At 42.8% G+C, this 19,117-nt stretch overlaps 1 long non-coding RNA gene across 1 annotated transcript; it reads left to right on the forward strand.

The window, feature by feature from the left end:
- LOC106503337 lies at positions 1,590–5,883 on the forward strand. Its single transcript, XR_001919848.1, has 3 exons — positions 1,590–1,719; positions 2,091–2,135; positions 5,752–5,883. It is a non-coding gene; the product is annotated as an uncharacterized LOC106503337 (long non-coding RNA).

The following is a 19,117-nucleotide window of genomic DNA, read 5'->3' on the forward strand; positions in this document are numbered from 1 at the left end:
TTTAGGCAGATGTTCTATAGAGATTCTTGCCATATGCTAAATAACTTGAGGTGAGTGGCTCTCTTTGGTCCTACACATGGGCCCCAGAGGGAGGTGGACCATGGAGGAGGCACCCCTTTAGGCTTTCCAGAGGTGGGAATCCTTTTGGGAACCTCAGTCATCACCACGGTGGAACTTATGCTACAGTGGCATTTCCAGGGGCTAGTAACTCAGGTACTGAAAAGCCTTTCATTAAACCTGAATTCTAATTAGATTAGACATGGAGGCAATGTTTGCATCCCTGGCCAACTGGAGTCATCCACACAAAGGTCTCTGCACACCTCCATGCAGAACATGCTGATTGACTGAGAGAATGGTCAGCTGTGGTGTGTTCTTTTCAGTCTCCCAAGAACCATAAGCAGAGAAAGATGGTGCCCCATGACCAGTGATGGTAAGAGGCGGGCAATCTTGGCAGATAAACCCTGCTGGCTATTGAGAGAGCTGAATGTCAGCCCATGAAATTTCATGGGGCATGGCCAGCTCACTTTCAGACATGGTAAGTTCTCGATGTGGCCACTTGTTCCTAATGGGCCCTATGATGGGTTTTGTTTCATTCATTCAGTAACTCGGGCCCCTTGTGTTTCATGTGGCAGTCTTCCTCTCTGTGGGCCATGGCTGCCAATGATAGCACCTTCCAGAGGAGAAGTTCCTACCATGCTTACTTTCGTAATAAGGTTGTTGAGAACCTTTCAGGGTCACAGTATCACCTCCATCGAAAGGCACCATTTGCCTGAAGTAGAGAGTCAGTCCCATGATATGGACTGAGCAAGGACTAGATGCACTGCTGCTGTTTGAGGGGCTTGGGCAAGCCCATGGGAGGGAGTGCTGAACCAGCCAGCAATGATTCCTGTCCCCATCCTGAAGGTTCCCATGTAGGACACTGACGTGTTAACTGGTGCTGAGCCCTCAGGTCCCGTCTCCAAATATCTGCATCCTCGACCACCTCTTCTGAGGGATTTCATGGCCTTGTTTTCTACATGTTTGCAGTAAGTGGCCAGCCCCATGTCCCATCTGCGATCCCTTGCTTGCAAAGACCAGGTTCGACCATGGAGGAAGTCTCCATTCCCAAAACAGATCCATAAACTCTTGGAGGTTGAGAGGCCCTTGTGCCAGGCCTCTGCTGGGTGGAAAGTCCAAGAGGCTCTGCCTTCTCTTGGAACTCCTCTTTGAATATACCATTTCAGGCTGCTTGTACACGTTATTCTTATATTCACTCATGCCTTGATCACTTGTCCACTCATTCCTCCACATTTGGCAGTAAGTATGGTGGGAAGGAAGGAGTATTTGTTAAAAAGTAAAGAGGTAAGGAACTAGAGAGGTAGAGACCTAGCAGGGAGGAAGATTGGTAGTAGTTATGCATTTCAGCCAGGGATCTTTGTCTCTGCATATAGGTGTATTTAGTTGCTTTCTAGTGTTCCTGGATGTGTCTCTATAGTTATGTCTTGCAGCGTCATTCACTGCATGAAGGTGCAGCATGCGTGACCACCAAAGCCTGCAAGGATGGAGTAGGTATCCTCATAGCTGTTGTTCTCCTTCTAGACAGACAACAACCCCAGAGGAAGGAAGATCTGAGCATGGCCTGCTGCCCCTAGGGCAATTGATATCAGCCTTGATCTAGCCTTTGGTGTGGACAGAAACTCACATCCTCTGGGGCATCCTCCTTTCCAGAAAGCATCAGAAGTAAGCCTACTCAGGTGCCTGTGCATGCATACAATGCGTGGGGCATGCCTCGTTTGGGTTGGTGATGAGAACTCATATGGTCCTGAAGAGAGATGGTGATCTAAAATCATGCTCAATAGGACTATGGTGAGGCTCAATGGAAGTGACATTACAGGGCCCAGAGGTTGTGGTTTCTTCTGTTCTATCTAGAGCCCTGGGATTTGAGTGTGGAGGCACCCTATCCCTGAGTCTCTACAGTGCTCAGGAGCTTCCATGTGACCAAAGCCTGTCATGCCTTTGGCTTTCTTTCCTGATCCCTGCTTCCACCACCCACCCAGAGGACATAGCCGGGACCTTTCTGTAGCTACTTCTCTTCAAATTGTGTCTTTCAGTCAAACATTCTGGAGAAGGCCTCACTGTGACCTGAACAATTCGAGGTAAGTGACTCTCTTTGGTCCTTAACTTGGGCCCCAGAGGACACTGGGCTATGGAGTAGGCCCACCTCAAGGCAATCAAGAGTGGGGAGTTGTTTGTGGTCCATAGTCCTCTCAAAGGGGAACTTCTGCTGCAGTGCCTTCAAGATCTATGATCTTGGAGACTGAAATGCTTTCTGTTGGTCCTACATTCTAATCAGATTGATCATGGAGGCAGTGTTTGTTTCCTGGCTCCCTGAGGAATATCCACACACAGGTCTCTGCACACTTTTGTACAGAGCTTGCTGAACATCTAAGCGGATGGTCTCCTGTTTGTGTGCTTCGCAGTCTCTGAAGAACAAGCAGATAGAAAAAGATTATGCCCTAGACTGGACAATGGTGAGAGGCAGGAAACTGTCCAGTGGGTCATGGAAGTTGGACGGTGCTGGCTGTTAAGAGAGCTAAAGAGTAGCCCCTGAGATTCCATGGGGTGTGACTAATTAACTTACAGGCATGGCAGGGTCTTGGTGAGACCACTTGTTCCTGATGGGCCCTTTGATGGATTTTTCACTTTTCCAATTGGGCCCCAGGCATATCTTGAAGCGTTCTCCCTCTCTGGGGGGCATGGCCTTCAATGATCACACCCCCAGAGAAAAAACCTTTTTGGAGCTTAACTTTCTAGTAAGGCTGTTGCAAACCGTTCAGAGCCCTGGTAGCATCTCCATTATGAGGCTGTATTTGCCTGGAGTAGAACAATGGCCTCAAGATGTGGGTCAGTCCAGGAATAGTTGCATTGTTTTTTGTTTGGGGGCCTTCAGCAGGCTATGGGAGAGGACACGCACCAGGTGATGAGGCCTCTTGTTCCCAGCCTGAATGTTCCCATGCAAGGCATTACCAGGTTGACTGGTTCTGAGCCTTTGTGCCCTGTCACCAGATACCTGCTTCCTCAAGAATCCATTCCGTGGGACTTTGTGGACTCGTTTTCTGTGTGTTGGCTGCAAATGGCCTAGCCCCGTGTCTTCAATTCCACCCCTTGCTTGCACAGACCAAGATCGAACTGAGAGGTGCACCTCTGTTTTCCAAAACACATTTATAGAATTTTAGTGAATGAAAGACCATTGTACTAGGCCTTCTTCTGGGTATAGAGCCCATGAGGCTCTCCCTTCTCTTGGGGCACCTTTGTGGAGCTGCCATTTTTCCCTCTCTGGACACATTACTTATGTATTCACTCAAGCACTGATATGCTAGTCACTTGTTTCCTCAGGTTTGGCAGTAGGTTTGTTGGGCGGTAAGGATAGATGAAGAAAAGTAAGGAGGTAGATAACTAGAGACAGGGAACATAGAAAGCTAGAGAGGTAGCAAGGAAGGTTGGTGGTAGGAGTACATTTTACCCAGGGGTTTGTGTCACTGTGTATAGATAGATGCATTTTGTTGCTTTTTTGGGTTCTTGGATTTATCACACTAGATAGGTCTTGTAGCATCATTCACTGCGTGAAGGTGTAGCATACATGACTACCAAAGCCTACAGGGCCAAACTAGATGTTGGCACAGCTGTTGTGCTCCTCTCTAGACAGACAGTGCCCCAAAGGAAGGAAGATCTGACTCATACCTGTTGCTTCCAGGGCCATCGATGTCAGCCTTGGTACAACACCTAGGGTAGACAGAAACTCACATACTTCGGGGCTTCATCATTTCCAGAATGCATTGAAGGCAAGCCTACTCAGACTCTTGGTATAGATGCAATGTGTGGAGCATGCCTTGTTTGGCTTAATGATGAGAAGTCATATGGTTCTAAAGAGAGAAAATGACATAAAAATTATGCTCAATAGGATTGTGCTGAGCTGAATGGAAGTGGCAGTCCAAGGGCAAAAGGTCTTAGTTCCTTCCGTCCCTTTTGGAGCATTAGAATTTGGGTGGGTAGGCAACTGATCCCGCAAGGAGAGCCCCTGTGTCTCTCCCTTGTCTACAGTCTTTTACATAGGCTAATTCCTAGTCCTGCCTTTGACTTTCTTTGCTGATCCCTACTTCTACCGCTTACCTGGAGGCCATAGGCAAGGCCTTTCCTTAGCTCCTTCTCTTTGCATCTTGTCTTTCAGTAAGATGCTCTGGTGAGGGTCTCACTATGACCTGGATGATTCAAAGTGAATGGTTCCCTTTTTTCCTGGAGATGAACACAAAGAGCTATGAGGGAGGCACACCTCAAGGCAGTCCAAAGTGAGGAGTCCTTGCGGGAACCTCAGTCATCACAAAGGGTGAACGTATTCTACAATGCCATCTAGACAGGCTAGGATGTCTGACATTAAAAGGCCTTTTGTTAAACCTGAATTCTAGTCAGACTGGACATCAAGACAGTGTTCGCTTCCCTGGCCCCCTGGGGAACATCCACACAAATATCTCTGCAAACTTCCATGCAGAGCACATCGATCACCTGAGGGGATGCTCACCTATGGTGTGTGCTTTCCAGTCTCCCAAGAATGGTTGGTAGGGAAGGATTGTGCCCCAGGCCTGGCAATGGTGATAAGCAAGTAGTAACTTGTCCACTGGGTCTTGGCGAGTGGACTCTGTTGCTGTTGAGAGAGCTGAAGGGCAGCCTGATGGAGCTTGGCCAGATCACTTTCAGGCATAGTGAGTTTTCAATGTGGTCATTTGTTCCTGATGGGCCCTTTGATGTGTTTGTTTTGTTCACCCACTCAGGCACCTTGCATCTCCTGGGGTGCTCTTCCACTCTGGGGCCACAGCCTTCAATGATAGCACCCCCCAGAAGAGAAACCCCTCCCAAATATACCTTTTTGGTAAGGCTGTTGAGAGCCCTTTGGAGCCTCTGTATCAGCCCCAGCATGCGGCCCCGTTTGCCTGAAGGAGAGCTGTGACACCATCACGAGGGTCAAGCGAGGAGTAGTTGTGTTGGTGTTGTTTGGGGCCTTTGGCGGGACACAAGAGGGGATGCTGCTCCAGGCAACAGTGGCTCCTGCTCCAGCCTGAACATTCCTATGTAGTGTTGCCAGGTTGACTAGTGCTGGGTCTATATGCCCTGTCACCAGATAGCTGCTTCCTTCAGAATCAATTCCGTGGGACATCGTGGCCTCATTCTCTATGTGTTGGCAGCAAGTGACCAGGCCCAATGTCCCCTCCACCACCCCTTTCTTAAACAGACAAGAATTGAGCTCAGAGGAATGTCTCCATCCCACAAGACACATCTGTAGAATCTTGGCAGCCAAGAGGTTCTGTCAGGTGGAGAGCCCATGAGGGTCTGCCTTCTCTCTCAATTCCTTTATGGAATTACCATTTCTTTCCTCCTGGTCACGTTATTCATGTACTCAATCATGCACTTATCCAGTCATCCACTCAGTCCCTAATGTTTGCCCATACGTAAGGTGAGAGGGAAGGATGAATAAAAGTAAGGAGGTGAGGAGGTAGAGAACTAGAGAGGTAGGGAGGGAGATGGGTGGTAGTCATGCATTTTAGCCAGGGGTTTGTGTCTCTGTGTGTAAGTGCATTTTGTCACTTTCTTGGGTTCCTGTATGTCTTGTTCTAGATATGTCTTGTAGCATTATTCACTGCATGAAGATGTAGCACATGTGACCATCAAAGCCTACAAGAAATAACAAGGAATTCTCACAAGTATCTTTTTGCTCTATAGACAGACAACATCCCCAGAGGAAGGAAGATCTGAATGTGGCTTGCTGCCCATGGGAAATAAATGTCAGCCTTGGTGCAACACCTGGGGTAGCCAAAAACTCACAATCTTTGGGACATACTCATTTCCAGAAAGCTTCAGAGGTAAGCCTACTCAGGTGCCTATGCCTGAATGTGATATGAGGGAAGTACCTCAGTTGTGTCAATGTTTAGAATTCATATGGTCCTGAAGAAAGATGATGACCTAAAAATCATTCTCAAAAATATTATGCTGAGACCCAGTGGACATGTCCATGCAAAAGCAGGAAGTCTCTCTGTCCCTTCTGGAGCCCTGGGATTTGGCTGTGGAGGCACCCTATCCCACGGAGAGTATACTTAAGTACTCTCTGCAGTGTCTAGGGGCTTCCATGTGGCCAGGGACTGGCCCTGCCTTTGGCTTTCTTTCCTAATCCCTGCTTTCACCACTCACCCAGAGGACATACACTGGGCCTTTCCTTAGCACCTTCTTTTTGAATTGTCTTTTGGTCAGACATTCTGGCAAGGATCTTGCCATGGCCTGAATGATTCAAGGTTAATGGCTCTCTTTTGTCCTCAACACAGGCCCCAGAGGAAGACGGACTATGGGGGAGGTGAGCGTCAAGGCAGTGGAGAGCCTCAGTTCTCACAAAAGGGGAACTACTGCTGTGGCACCATCACAACAGGCTAGGAACTCGGGCACTGAAAAGCCTTTCGTTAAACCTGAATTCTTGTCATATTGTACACGGAGGCAATGTTTGCTTCCCTTGCCCCCGGGGAACATCCATCCACATACAGGTCTCTGCACATCTTTGTCCAGAGCACACTGATCTGCTGAGAGGATGGTCACCTATGGTGTGTCCTTTTCAGTTTCCCAGTAATTTTTTGTAGGGAAGGATCCTGCCTCAGGCCTGGCAATGGTGAGAGGCAGGCATGAACCTGTCTAGGCACATAGACACTGCTGGCTGTTGAGAGAGCTGAAGGGTAGCCCTGAGATTCCATGGTACTTGGCCAGGTCATTTTCAGGCATGGCAAGTTCTCATGAGACCAATTATTCTGATGGGCCGTTTAACATATTTTGTCCTGTTCATCCACTCAGTTCCCTTGAATCTCCTGCAGTGTTCTTCCTCTCTGGGGGCCATAGCCTTCAATGATAGCAACCCCGGAAAAGAAGCCCTTCCAAACTTACCTTCTTAGTAAGGCTGCTGAGAGCCCTTTAGAGCCCCAGTATCATGTTCATCGTGAGGTCCCATTTGCCTGAAGTAGAGGAGTGGCTTCATGATGTAAACCAAACAGGGAGTAGTTGCACTGTTGTTGCAGGACCTTTGGCAAGCCATTGGAGGTGAGGCTGCACCAGATGACAATGACTCTTGTCCCCAGCCTGAATGCTCCTGTGTAGGGCATTGCCAGGTTGACTGGTGCTGAGCCCACATGCCCCAAATCCATATATCTGCTTCCTGAAGCATCATTTCATGCTTGTTGCTTCATTTTTCTGTATGTTGGTGGCAAGCGGCCAAGCTCCATGTCTTTTCACCCACTCCTTGCTCACAAAGGCCAGATTATAACTCAGAGGAACATCTTGTCCCCCAAGACACAACCATAGAATCTTGGTAACCAAGAGGCCCCCTCACCGGACCTTCTGCCAGGTGGAGAGCCCATGAAGCTCTGCTTTCTCTCAGTACTCCTTTATTGATTCACCATTTCTTCCTCCCTGGACTAGTTATTCATCTACTCACTCATGCACTGATCCACTTTTTCACTCTTTCCCTCACATTTGGCAGTAGGTAAGATGAGTGGGAGGTTGTAAGGGAGAAAAGTAAGGTGGTAGGGAGGGAGAGAGCTAGAAAAGTAGGGAGATAGGAAGCTGGAGAGGTAGCGAGGAAGGTTGGTGTAGGTATGCATTTCAGCCAGGGATTTGTGTATAGATGAATTTTGTCATTTTCTCTTGATCCTGGATATGTCACTGTAGGTGTGTCTTGTAGCATATTTGTTGCATGAAGGTGCAGACCATGTGACCACCAAATCCTTCATGGACATACTAGGTGTTCTCACACCAGTCGTGCTTCTCTCTAGACAGACAATATCAGAGAGGAAGGAAGATCTGAGTGTGGCCTGCTGTCCCCAGGCCAATCAATGTGTCTTCGTCTAGAATCTGGGGTAGGCAGTCTCTTGTCCCATGGGACATACTCATTTCCAGAAATCCTCAGAGATAAGCCATCTCAAGCCCCTATGCGTAGATGCAATGAGTGGGAACTGCATTGTTTGGCGTGATGAATAGAATGCATATAGTCCTGAAGAGAGATGATGACCCAAAAGTCATGCTCAGTACAATTGCACTGAGGACCAATGGACATGGCAGTCCAGGGACAGGATGTCAGGGATCTTTCTGTCCTTTCTGGAGCCCTGGGATTTGACTGCCAAGATACCCTATCCCTCAAAGAAAGCCCTTATGTCTCTACAGTGCCTAAGGCCTTCCATGTGGCCAAGGCCTGGTCCTGCCTTTGGCTTTCATTCCTGTTCCCTACCTCCAGAGTTTTGCCAAGAGAACGCACTGGTCATAGCAAACATCCTCTTCCAACAACACAAGAAAAGACTCTACACATGGACATCACCAGGTAGCCAACACCAAAATCAGGTTGAATATTCTTTACAGCCAAAGATGTAGAAGCTCTATACAGTCAGCAAAAACAAGACTGGGAGCTGACTGTAGCTCAGATCATGAACTCCTTATTACCAAATTCAGACTTAAATTGAAGAAAGTAGGGACAACCACTTGACCATTCAGGTATGACCTAAATAAAATTCTTATGATTATTCACTGAAGTGAGAAATAGATTTAAGGGACTAGATCTGATAGACAGAGTGCCTGATGAACTATGGACGGAGGTTCGTGACATTGTACAGGAGACAGGGATCAAGACCATCCCCAAGGAAAAAGAAATGCAAAAAAGCCAAATGGCTATCTGAGGAGGCCTTACAAATAGCTGTGAAAAGAAGAGAAGCAAAAAGTAAAGGAGAAAAGGAACATATAAGCATCTGAATGTAGAGTTCCAAAGAATAGCAAGAAGAGATAAGAAAGCCTTCCTCAGTGATCAGTGCAAAGAAATAGAAGAAAACAATAGAATGGGAAAAACTAGAGATCTCTTCAAAAAAATTAGAGATACCAAGGAAATATTTCATGCAAAGATGGACTCAATAAAGGACAGAAATGGTATGGACCTAACAGAAGCAGAAGATATTAAGAAGAGGTGGCAAGAATACACAGAAGAACTATACAAAAAAGATGTTCATGATCCAGATACTCATGATGGTGTGAGCATTCACCAGGAGCCAGACATCCTGGAGTGCGAAGTCAAGCGGGCCTTAGAAAGCATCACTACGAACAAAGCTAATGGAGGTGATGGAATTTCACTTGAGCTATTTTAAATCCTGAAATATGATGCTGTGAAAGTGCTGCACTCAACATGCCAGCAAATTTGGAAAACTCAGCAGTGGCCACAGGCCTGGAAAAGGTCAGTTTTCATTCCAATTCCAAAGAAAGGCAACACCAAAGAATACTCAAATTACTGCACAATTGTACTCATCTCACATGACGCAAAGTAATGCTTAAAATTCTCCAAGCCAGGCTTCAGCAATATATGAATCATGAACTTCCAGATGTTCAGGCTGGTTTTAGAAAAGGCAGAGAAACCAGAGATCAAATTGCCAACATCTGTTGGATCATTGAAACTCAAGAGAGTTCCAGAAAAACATCTCTTTCTGCTTTATTGACTATGCCAAAGCCTTTGACTGTGTGGATCACAATAAACTGTGGAAAATTCTGAAAGAGATGGGAATACCTGACCTGCCTCTTGAGAAATCTGTATGCAAGTCAGGAAGGAACAGTTAGAACTGGACATGGAACAACAGATTGGTTCCAAATAGGAAAAGGAGCACATCAAGGCTGTATATGTCACCCTGCTTATTTAACATACATCATGAGAAACGCTGGGCTGGAGGAAGCAAAAGCTAGAATCAGGACTGCCACGATAAATATCAAAACCCTCAAATATAAAGATATCACCACCCTTATGGCAGAAAGTAAAGAAAAACTAAAGAACCTCTTGATGAAAGTGAAAGAGGAGGTGAAAAAGTTGGCTTAAAATTCAACATGCAGAAAACTATGATCACGGCATCTCGTCCCATCACTTTGTGGCAAATAGAAGGGGATACAGTGGAAACAGTGGCTGACTTTATTTTTCTTGGCTCCAAAATCACTGCAGATGGTGACTGCAGCCATGAAATTAAAAGATGCTTGCTCCTTGGAGGGAAAGTTATAACCAACCTAGACAACATATTAAAAAGCAGAGACATTACTTTGCCAACAAAGGCCCATCTAGTCAAGGCTATGTTTTTTCCAGTGGTCATGTATGGATGTGAGAGTTGGACTATAAAAAAAGCTGAGCGTCAAAGAATTGATGCTTTTGAACTGTGGTGTTGGAGAAGACTCTTGTGAGTCCCTTGGACTGCAAGGAGATCCAAACAGTCCATCCTAAAGGAGATCAGTCCTGAGTGTTCATTGGAAGGACTGATGTTGAGGCTGAAACTCCAGTACTTTGGCCACCTGATGGAAACAACTGAGTCATTTGAAAAGACCCTGATGCTGGGAAAGATTGAAGGCAGTTGGAGAAGGGGATGACCAAGGATGAGATGGCTGGATGGCATCACCGTCTCGATGGACATGAGTTTGAGTAAACTCTGGGAGTAGGTTATGGACAGGGAGGCCTGGTGTGCTGCAGTTCATGAGTTTTCAGAGTCAGACACGACTGAGCAACTGAACTGAATTGAGCCTCCACTGCCCACCCAGAGGATGTTGGCGGGCCCTATTTAGCTCCTTCTCTCAAATTGTGTCTTTCTGTCAGATATTCTGGTGAGGATCTTGCAATAGCTTGAATTATTTGAGGTGAGTGGCTCTCTTTGGTTCTAGACACAGGCTCCAGAAGTGCTGGACTGCAGAGAAGGCCTTCCTCAAAGCAGTCAGAGGGCCGAGTCTTTTCTGTAATCTCATTCCTCACAGAGTAGGACTTCTTGATTTCTGTCAAGATGGTGGCACCATGTTGATGGGTTAAGATCTTGAACACTGAAGAACCTTTTGTTAGGCTTGAATTCTAGTCATATGGTCACAGAGGCAATGTTTGCTTCCCTGGTCCCTGGAGAACATCTGCATGCAGGTTTCTGCATACCTCCATGCAGAGCACACTGATCCACTGGGGGTCAGTCACCGTGATGTGTGTTTTGCAGTCTCCCAAGAAGAGGGATCATCCCCAGGCCTGGCAATGTTAAGAGGCTGGCAGGAACCCATCCACCAGATCTTGGCAGGTAGGTGCTGCTTGCTGTCGAAAGATGAAGCATAGTCCCTGGGATACCATAAGACTTGACCAGGTCATGTTCAGGCATGGCAAACAACTGTGAGGCCAGTTGTTTCTGATGGACCCTAGAGTGGGTTTTGCTTCACTGACCAACTCAGGCCTCTTGTGTCTCCTAGGGCATTCTTCCTCTCTGGGGGCCACAACTTTTAAAGATGTCTCCCCCTAGAGGAGAAATCCCTCTGAGATTACCTTCCTAATAAGGCCTTTGAGAGCCATTTGGAGACCTGGTATCATCTGCAACATGAGGCCTTGTTTGCCCAAAGTAAAAGGTTGGCCCCATGACATGGACTGAGTAGGGAGTAGTTGCATTACTGTTTGGGAAGTTTTGTCAGGTCATTGGAGAGGACGCTGCAGCAGATAATGATGGCTCTTTTGCACTGCCTGAATATTCCCATGCAGGGCATTGCAAGGTTGACTGGTGCTAAGCCCATGGGCCTTTCTCAGTATATCTGATTTCTTGAGCATAAATTCATGTGGTCAGATAGCCACACTGTGTATTTTTACCAAGAAAAATAGAAGCCTAGTGTCTTGCACAACCTGGGTTTCAAAGAGGTAGAGGAACCAGAGATCAAATTGCCAGCATTCACTGGATGGTGGTGAAAGCAAGGTAGTTTCCAAAAAACATTTATTTTTGCTTCATTGACTTCACTAAAGCCTTTGTGCTGATCACAACAAACTGGAAAATTCTTAAAGATGAGAGTACCAGACCACCTTACCTCTCTCGTGAGAAACCTGTATGTGGATCAAAAAGCAATAATTAGAATCAGACATGGAACAATGGACAGGTTCAAATTTGGAAAGGAGTGCAAGGATGTATATCATCACCCTGCTTATTTAACTTATTTGTAGAGTATATCATGTGAAATGCTGACCTGGATGAAGCACATCTAAAATCAAGATTGCCAGGATAATTATCAACAACCTCAGATATGCAGATGATAGCACTTTAATGGCAGAAAATAAAGAGAAACTAAAGAGCCTCTTAATGAGGGTCAAAGAGGAGAGTGAAAAAGCTGGCTTGAAACGCAACTTTAAGAAAAACTAAGATTATGGCATCCAGTACCATCACTGTATGGCAAATAAAGGGAAATAGAGTGGAAGTAATGAAAAAGTTTATTTTCTTGGGCTCCGAAATCACTGTTGACAGTGACTAAAGACATGAAAGTAAGGAGGGAAAGCTATGACAAACCTAGACAGCATATTAAAAAGCAGAGACATCACTTTGCCAGCAAAGGTCCATATAGTCAAAGCTATGGTTTTTTCCAGTAGTCATGTATTTACATGAGAGTTGGACTATAAAAAAGGCTAAGCACAGAAGAATTGATGCTTTCAAATTGTTGTGCTGGGGAAGACTCTTTAGAGTCCCTTGAACTTCAAGGAGACGAAACCAATCAAAAGGGAAATCGACCTTAAATAGTCATTGGAAGGACTGTTTCTGAAGCTGAAGCTCCAATACTTCGGCCACCTGATGTGAAGAACCAACTCATTGGAAAAGACCTCAATGATGGGAATGACTGAAGGCAAAAGGAGAAGGGGGCAGCAGAGGTTAAGATGGAAAGATAGCATCACTGACTCAAAGGACATGAATCTGAGCAAACTCTGGGGGATAGTAGAGGACAGAGAAGCCTGCCATGCTACAGTCCATGGGGACTCTAAGAATCAGACAGGACTAAGAGACTGAACAGCAACAGCAGCAGTGTCCTGTTTGTCATCTATAGTTTTAACAGACATTGAAGAACCAGTAGGAATTTCTTCTTTCTTTAATCATTCCATGTTGTGTGAATCAACTATTGCATAATTAATGGTGCTTTTGATTACATTCTATATTTGTTTTTTATATAAAGACGTCAAATAAATTATTTACCATTAAAATTTTTATTTCTCATCATTGAATATTGTCCATTTTTTTGTCCTTCATTACAGACTACTTAGTAAGATGACTTTTTGGTCATTTTTGACTGTACTTTTACCATCGTATCTTCCTGCATTCAATCTAGCCACTTGTACACTGAAATTTATACTTTATTCCCACTAGGTGCTTTCTGGAACTGTTATGTATATTTGTGAATATGCATATTTCCTAAATAAATTAGTTATTTGTTGAATGCCTTCTTCATATCTGATCCTAATTGGCAGGAATTTTCCAAATATTTTAATACTCTTCAGTTTTTATTTTTCAAACATTTTGATACCAGTTTTGGGGTACTTTTTATTCTTTTTTTCTTTCTGCATGTCTGATTGATAGGTGGTATACAAGTCTATGATTTTATGTGAGTGACACCACCAGTGTAGCATGTAGTGACTCAAACTCCAAATAAAGCATTGGATTAGTGAAAACAGTGTTCTATGAAAGTTTCATTCAATTGGGAAACATGAAGATTATAATAGATTTTTGTCTCATAAATGACTGGCATAATTTCCAAGATCTTTTTTTTTTTAGTTTTTTATTTTTTAAATTTTAAAATCTTTAATTCTTACATGCGTTCCCAAACATGAACCCCCCTCCCACCTCCCTCCCCACATCTCTCTGGGTCATCCCCATGCACCAGCCCCAAGCGTGCTGCACCCTGCGTCAGACACAGACTGGCGATTCAATTCTTACATGATAGTATACATGTTTCAATGCCATTCTCCCAAATCATCCCACCCTCTTCCTCTCCCTCTGAGTCCAAAAGTCTGTTATACACATCTGTGTCTTTTTTCCTGTCTTGCGTACAGGGTCGTCATTGCCATCTTCCTAAATTCCATATATATGTGTTAGTATACTGTATTGGTGTTTTTCTTTCTGGCTTACTTCACTCTGTATAATCGGCTCCAGTTTCATCCATCTCATCAGAACTGATTCAAATGAATTCTTTTTAATGGCTGACTAATACTCCATTGTGTATATGTACCAAGATCTTTTTGAGAAACTTTCCTCTATCTTCTGAATTTCCTTTAATTGAAACTTCAGAAGTTTTATTATTCTATGGTGAATATTTATTAAATAATTCATTGTATTTTTTAGGGTGGTTATAGTGTTGTGATATGTTTTAAGCATTTGTGGACTACTCACAATTAAGAGACCTAGGCAAATGTGGCCTCATATTTGAGATTCATATATATGTTTTGCCTATGATATGTGGTCTTGAATATAACATATGCAAACTGATATATCTTCTAACATTTCTGATATTTCCATTGCTTTACTTCTTTCCTTAGAAAGGATGTGGGCTTCCCTGGTGGCTCAGATGGTAAAGCATCTGTCTGCAGTGTGGGAGACCTTGGTTCAATCCCTGGGTTGGGAAGATCCCCTGGAGAAGGAAATGGCCACCCACTCCAGTATGCTTGCCTGGAAAATCCCATGGATGGAGGAGCCTAGTAGGCTACAGTTCTTGGGGTTGCAAAGAGTCAGACACGACTGAGCAACTTCACTTTCACTTTAGAAAGGAAGTACATAGTGTAATTAATTATTATTGTTCTTGATATTGCATCCTTGATAATACACCTAAGGACTTACTTGTTTATGTCCTTGATTGATAAACCTGTAGTCAACAACATAAGCATTTTGGATATTTTAGAGCAAGAATCATATTCCTCGTGTAGAAATTATAGAATAGCCCACATGAATAATACATACATGAGAGATGTAGTTCTCAATAATAATAATGAAAAAATGAAATCTCAATCTCCTAAAGCACCTGGTAGATCCCCAGAAATGTTGTAGTAATTGTTCCAGTTTACCGTTGAAAGGTTGTTTTGGTCTACAGGTTACGGTTCTTGCCTCAGGCACAAGAGGTCCCAGGTTCAGATCCGAGACAAGCCCCCAAGATGAAAGGTTGTTGCTGAGCCCTGAAAGACGCCAGGATTCTTGGCCCCCAGAGGAGAGGAATTCAAATGATGAGGCATGATTGCTCAGAGCTTTTGTGTGATAAAGTTTTGTTAATGTATAAAAGAGATAGATAAAGCTTCTGACATAGACATCAGAAAGGGGCAGAAAGAGTGCCCCCCTGCTATCCTTTAGCAGTATGTTACATATCAATCAGCAGGCTGCTAATTAGAGAAAGGAAATGTCTCAAAACTCAGAGTGGCACCCTCATCCACATGCATTTTGAGATAATGTTGGCAGCAGATGAGTCATCCCAGGCCATAAAACAACTGACATGAATCTTAAAGAAAGGCAGGTTTCCAAGCAAATATATAGTTTCATTAACATAGATTAGGAGAACAATTTTATGAGTAAAACATACTGGTTTGTTGAGCCCTTATCAGTTCTGAGTCTTAAGCTGAACGAATTGACTTGAAGAAAGAGAGTCTAGGGTAAAAACATAATTCATTAGCATAGCTTAAGAAAAACATTTCCATAAGAAAAATGGATTGGTTAGCTCAAGATCTGAGAAAAGTTAAGTTCAGGTGGAATCAGGTGTCATCATGGTAGCACAGAATTATAAGAGAAAACCTTTAATTTTGTATAGAGAAGGGAAAAAATCTGACACTTGTAGATTGTTTCTTCCTGATGCTTAAGAGAGAGAGAAAAAATGCCTGACACTTGCAGCCTATGTCCTCTGTTTGGAGACCCCTAGCCTTCCTGCCTGTTACCCTGTCACCCTGACACCAAGATTTAAAGATACTATATCTGGTAAGAATTTTCAGGAAAGAACGATTAAATCTCTGGGTAGTTTTATAGTTCATCATCTTCATCATCAATTAAAAACGGGCAAAAGACATGAATATATTTTTTCCGAAGAAGACAAATGGAAAGCAGCTTTGTCATTTCATTGATGAGCTCTAGAATTTTACTGGTAGCATCCTTAGGATTTTCTATGTATAGTATTATGTCATCTGCAAAGAGTGACAGTTTTACTTTTTCTTTTCCAATTTGGCTTCCTTTCTTTTTCTTCTCTGACTGCCATAGCTAGGGCTTCAAAACTATGTTGAATAAGGTGGCGAGAGTGGACACCCTTGTCTTGTTCCTGGTCTTAGCTTTCAGATTTCAGGAAAGGCTTTCAGATTTTCACCATTGAGTGTGATGTCATCTATGGTTTTGTCACATATGGCCTTTATTATGTTGCACTAGGTTCCCTCTGTGCCCATTTTCTGGAAAGTATCATAAATGGGTATTTAATTTTATTAAAATAATTTTCTGCTTCTATTGACATGATCATATGGTTTTTATTCTTCAGTTTGTTAATGTGGTGCATCACAGTCATTTACAGATATTGAAAAATTCTTGAATCCCACTTGATCATGGTATATGGTCCTTTTAATGTATTTTAATATATTGTTGGATTTGTTTTGCTAGAATTTTGTTGAGGATTTTTGCATCTGTGTTCCTCAGTGCTATTGCCCTGTAATTTTCCTTTTTGTGATGTCTTTGTGTGGTTTGATATCAAAGTGATGGGGACCTCTTGAATGAGTTTTGCAGTGTTCCTTTCTCTGAAATTTTTTGGAAGAGTTTCAGAAGGATAGATGTTAACTCTTCTCCAAAAGTTTGATTGAATTCACCTGTGAAGTCATCTGCTCATAGATGTTTGTTGTGAGAGTTTTTCCATCACAGTTTCAATTTCAGTACTTGTGGTTGGTCTGTTTATACTTTCTATTTCTTCCTTATTCAATTTTGGAAGGTTGTACCTTTCTAAGAATTTATTTCTCCTAGGTTGTTCAGTTTATTGGCATATAGTTCCTTGTGGTGGTCTCTCACGATCCTTTGTATTTCTGTGATACAAGTTGTAACTTCTCCTTTTTCATTTCTAATTTTATTGATTTGAGTCCTCTCCCTTTTTTCTTAATGAATCTGGCTAAAGATTTATCAATTTTGTTTACCTTCTTAAAGAACCAGCTTTTAGTTTCATTGATCTTTGTTATTGTTCTTTTTGTCTCTATTTCAATTATTTCTGCTCTGGTCTTTATGATTTCTTTCCTTCTAGTAACTTTGAGTTTTAATTGTATCTCTAGTTGCTTTGGGTGTAAGGTTACATTGTTTACTTGGGATTTTTCTTGTTTCCTGAGGTAAGATTTTATTGCTTTAAATTTCTATATTAGAACTGCTTTTGCTGGGTTCCATAAGTTTTGGATCATCATGTTTTCTTTTACATTTGCCTCTCTATATTTTTTTATTTCCTCTTTGGTTTCTTTAGTGATACATTAGTTATTTAGTAGCATACTATTTAACCTCTATGTGTTTCTGGTTTTTATAGTTTTTTTTTTAAAATATATATAGTTGATTTCTAATCTCATAGTATTGTGGTCACAAAAGATGCTTGATATAATTTTAATCTTTAAAAATTTACTGAGGCTCAATTTTTGACCCAGGGTGATATATCCTGGAAAATGTTCCATGTGCACTTGAAAAGAATGGGTGTTCTGCTGCTTTTGGATGGAATGCTCTGTATATTGGAGAAAGCAATGGCAACCCACTCCAGTACTCTGCCTGGAAAATCCCATAGGTGGAGGAGCCTGGTAGGCTGCAGTCCATGGGGTTGCTAAGTCAGACACGACTGAGCAACTTCACTTTCACTTTCATGCATTGGAGAAGGAAATGGCAGCCCACTCCAGTGTTCTTGCCTGGAGAATCCCAGGGATGGGGGAGCCTGGTGGGCTGCCGTCTGTGGGGTTGTACAGAGTCAGACATGACTGAAGCGACTTAGCAGCAGCAGCTCTGTATATATATCAGTTAAGTCTATCTGGTGTAATGTGTGATTTAATGCCTGTGTTTCCTTATTGATTTTCTTTCTGGATGATATGTTTGTCCATTGATGTAAGGGGAATGTTAAAGTTCTCTACTATTATTATGTTACTGTCAATTCCTCTTTTTATGGCTGTTAGTATTTGTCTTACATATTGATCTGCTCCTATGTTGAGTGTATATATACAACTGTTATATCTTCTTATTGAGTGATCCCTGGATCATTATGTAGTGTCCTTCTTTGCATCTTGTAACAGCCTTTATTTTAAAGTCTATTTTGTCTGCTGAGTATTGATACTCCAGCTTTGTTTTGATTCCATTTGCATGAAATATCTTTTTCCATTCTCTTACTTGCGATCTGTCTGTGTCCCTAGATCTAAAGTGGGTTGCTTGTAGACAGCACCTATACAAATCTTGTTCTTGTATCCATTCAGTCACTCTGTGTCTTTTGATTGGAGCATTTAATCCATTTACATTTAAGCAAATTACCAATGTTTGTACTTAATGCCATTTTGTTTATTTTTCTGAATATTTTCTGTAGGTCTTTTTTCTTTCTCTTTTGTTTTCTTTTCTCGTGGTGTGAGGAACAAATTTAGTGTTGTGTTGGTATTGTTTTTTCTTTTGTTTGTATGTATCTATTGAAGTTTTTTGGTTTGTGATTACCATGCAGTTTTGATATAGCAGTTTATATAAATATAAGATTAAGTTGCTAGTCTCTTAATTTCCAATGCATTTCCAGTAACTTGCCTTTTTATACTCCTCACAATTGCTAGATTTGATGCTGTATTTGTGTGCAGATGATTTCCCACTTCTATTTTATCTTTGCCTTTACCAGTGAGTGATCCCATTTGTAATTTTTGTTGTTGTTTTTGTTTGTTTCTAGTTATGGCCTTTTTGTTTCCACCTACAGAAGTTCTTTAGCATTCCTTGTAAAGTTAGTTTTGTAGTGCTGAATTCTACGGGTTTTTGCTTGTCTGTAAAGCTTCTGATTTCTTTGTTGATTCTGAATGAGGGCCTTGGTGGGTATAGTATTCTTGGTTATAGGTTTTTCCCTTTCATCACTTTAACTATATCATGCCACTCCCTTCTGGCCTGCAGAGTTTCTACTAAAAAATCAGCTGATAACCTTCTGGGGATTTCCTTGTATATTATTTTTTGCTTGTTAGTTTTAGGATTTTTTTCTTTTTCCCCAGTTTTATCAGTATGCATCTCTGCATGTTCCTTCTTGGATTTATCCTGCCTGGTGAAGTGAAAGACACTCAGTCGTGTCCAACTCTTGCGAC

Source organism: Capra hircus, chromosome 21 (assembly GCF_001704415.2).
Source record: "Capra hircus breed San Clemente chromosome 21, ASM170441v1, whole genome shotgun sequence".
Classification (NCBI taxonomy): domain Eukaryota; kingdom Metazoa; phylum Chordata; class Mammalia; order Artiodactyla; family Bovidae; genus Capra; species Capra hircus.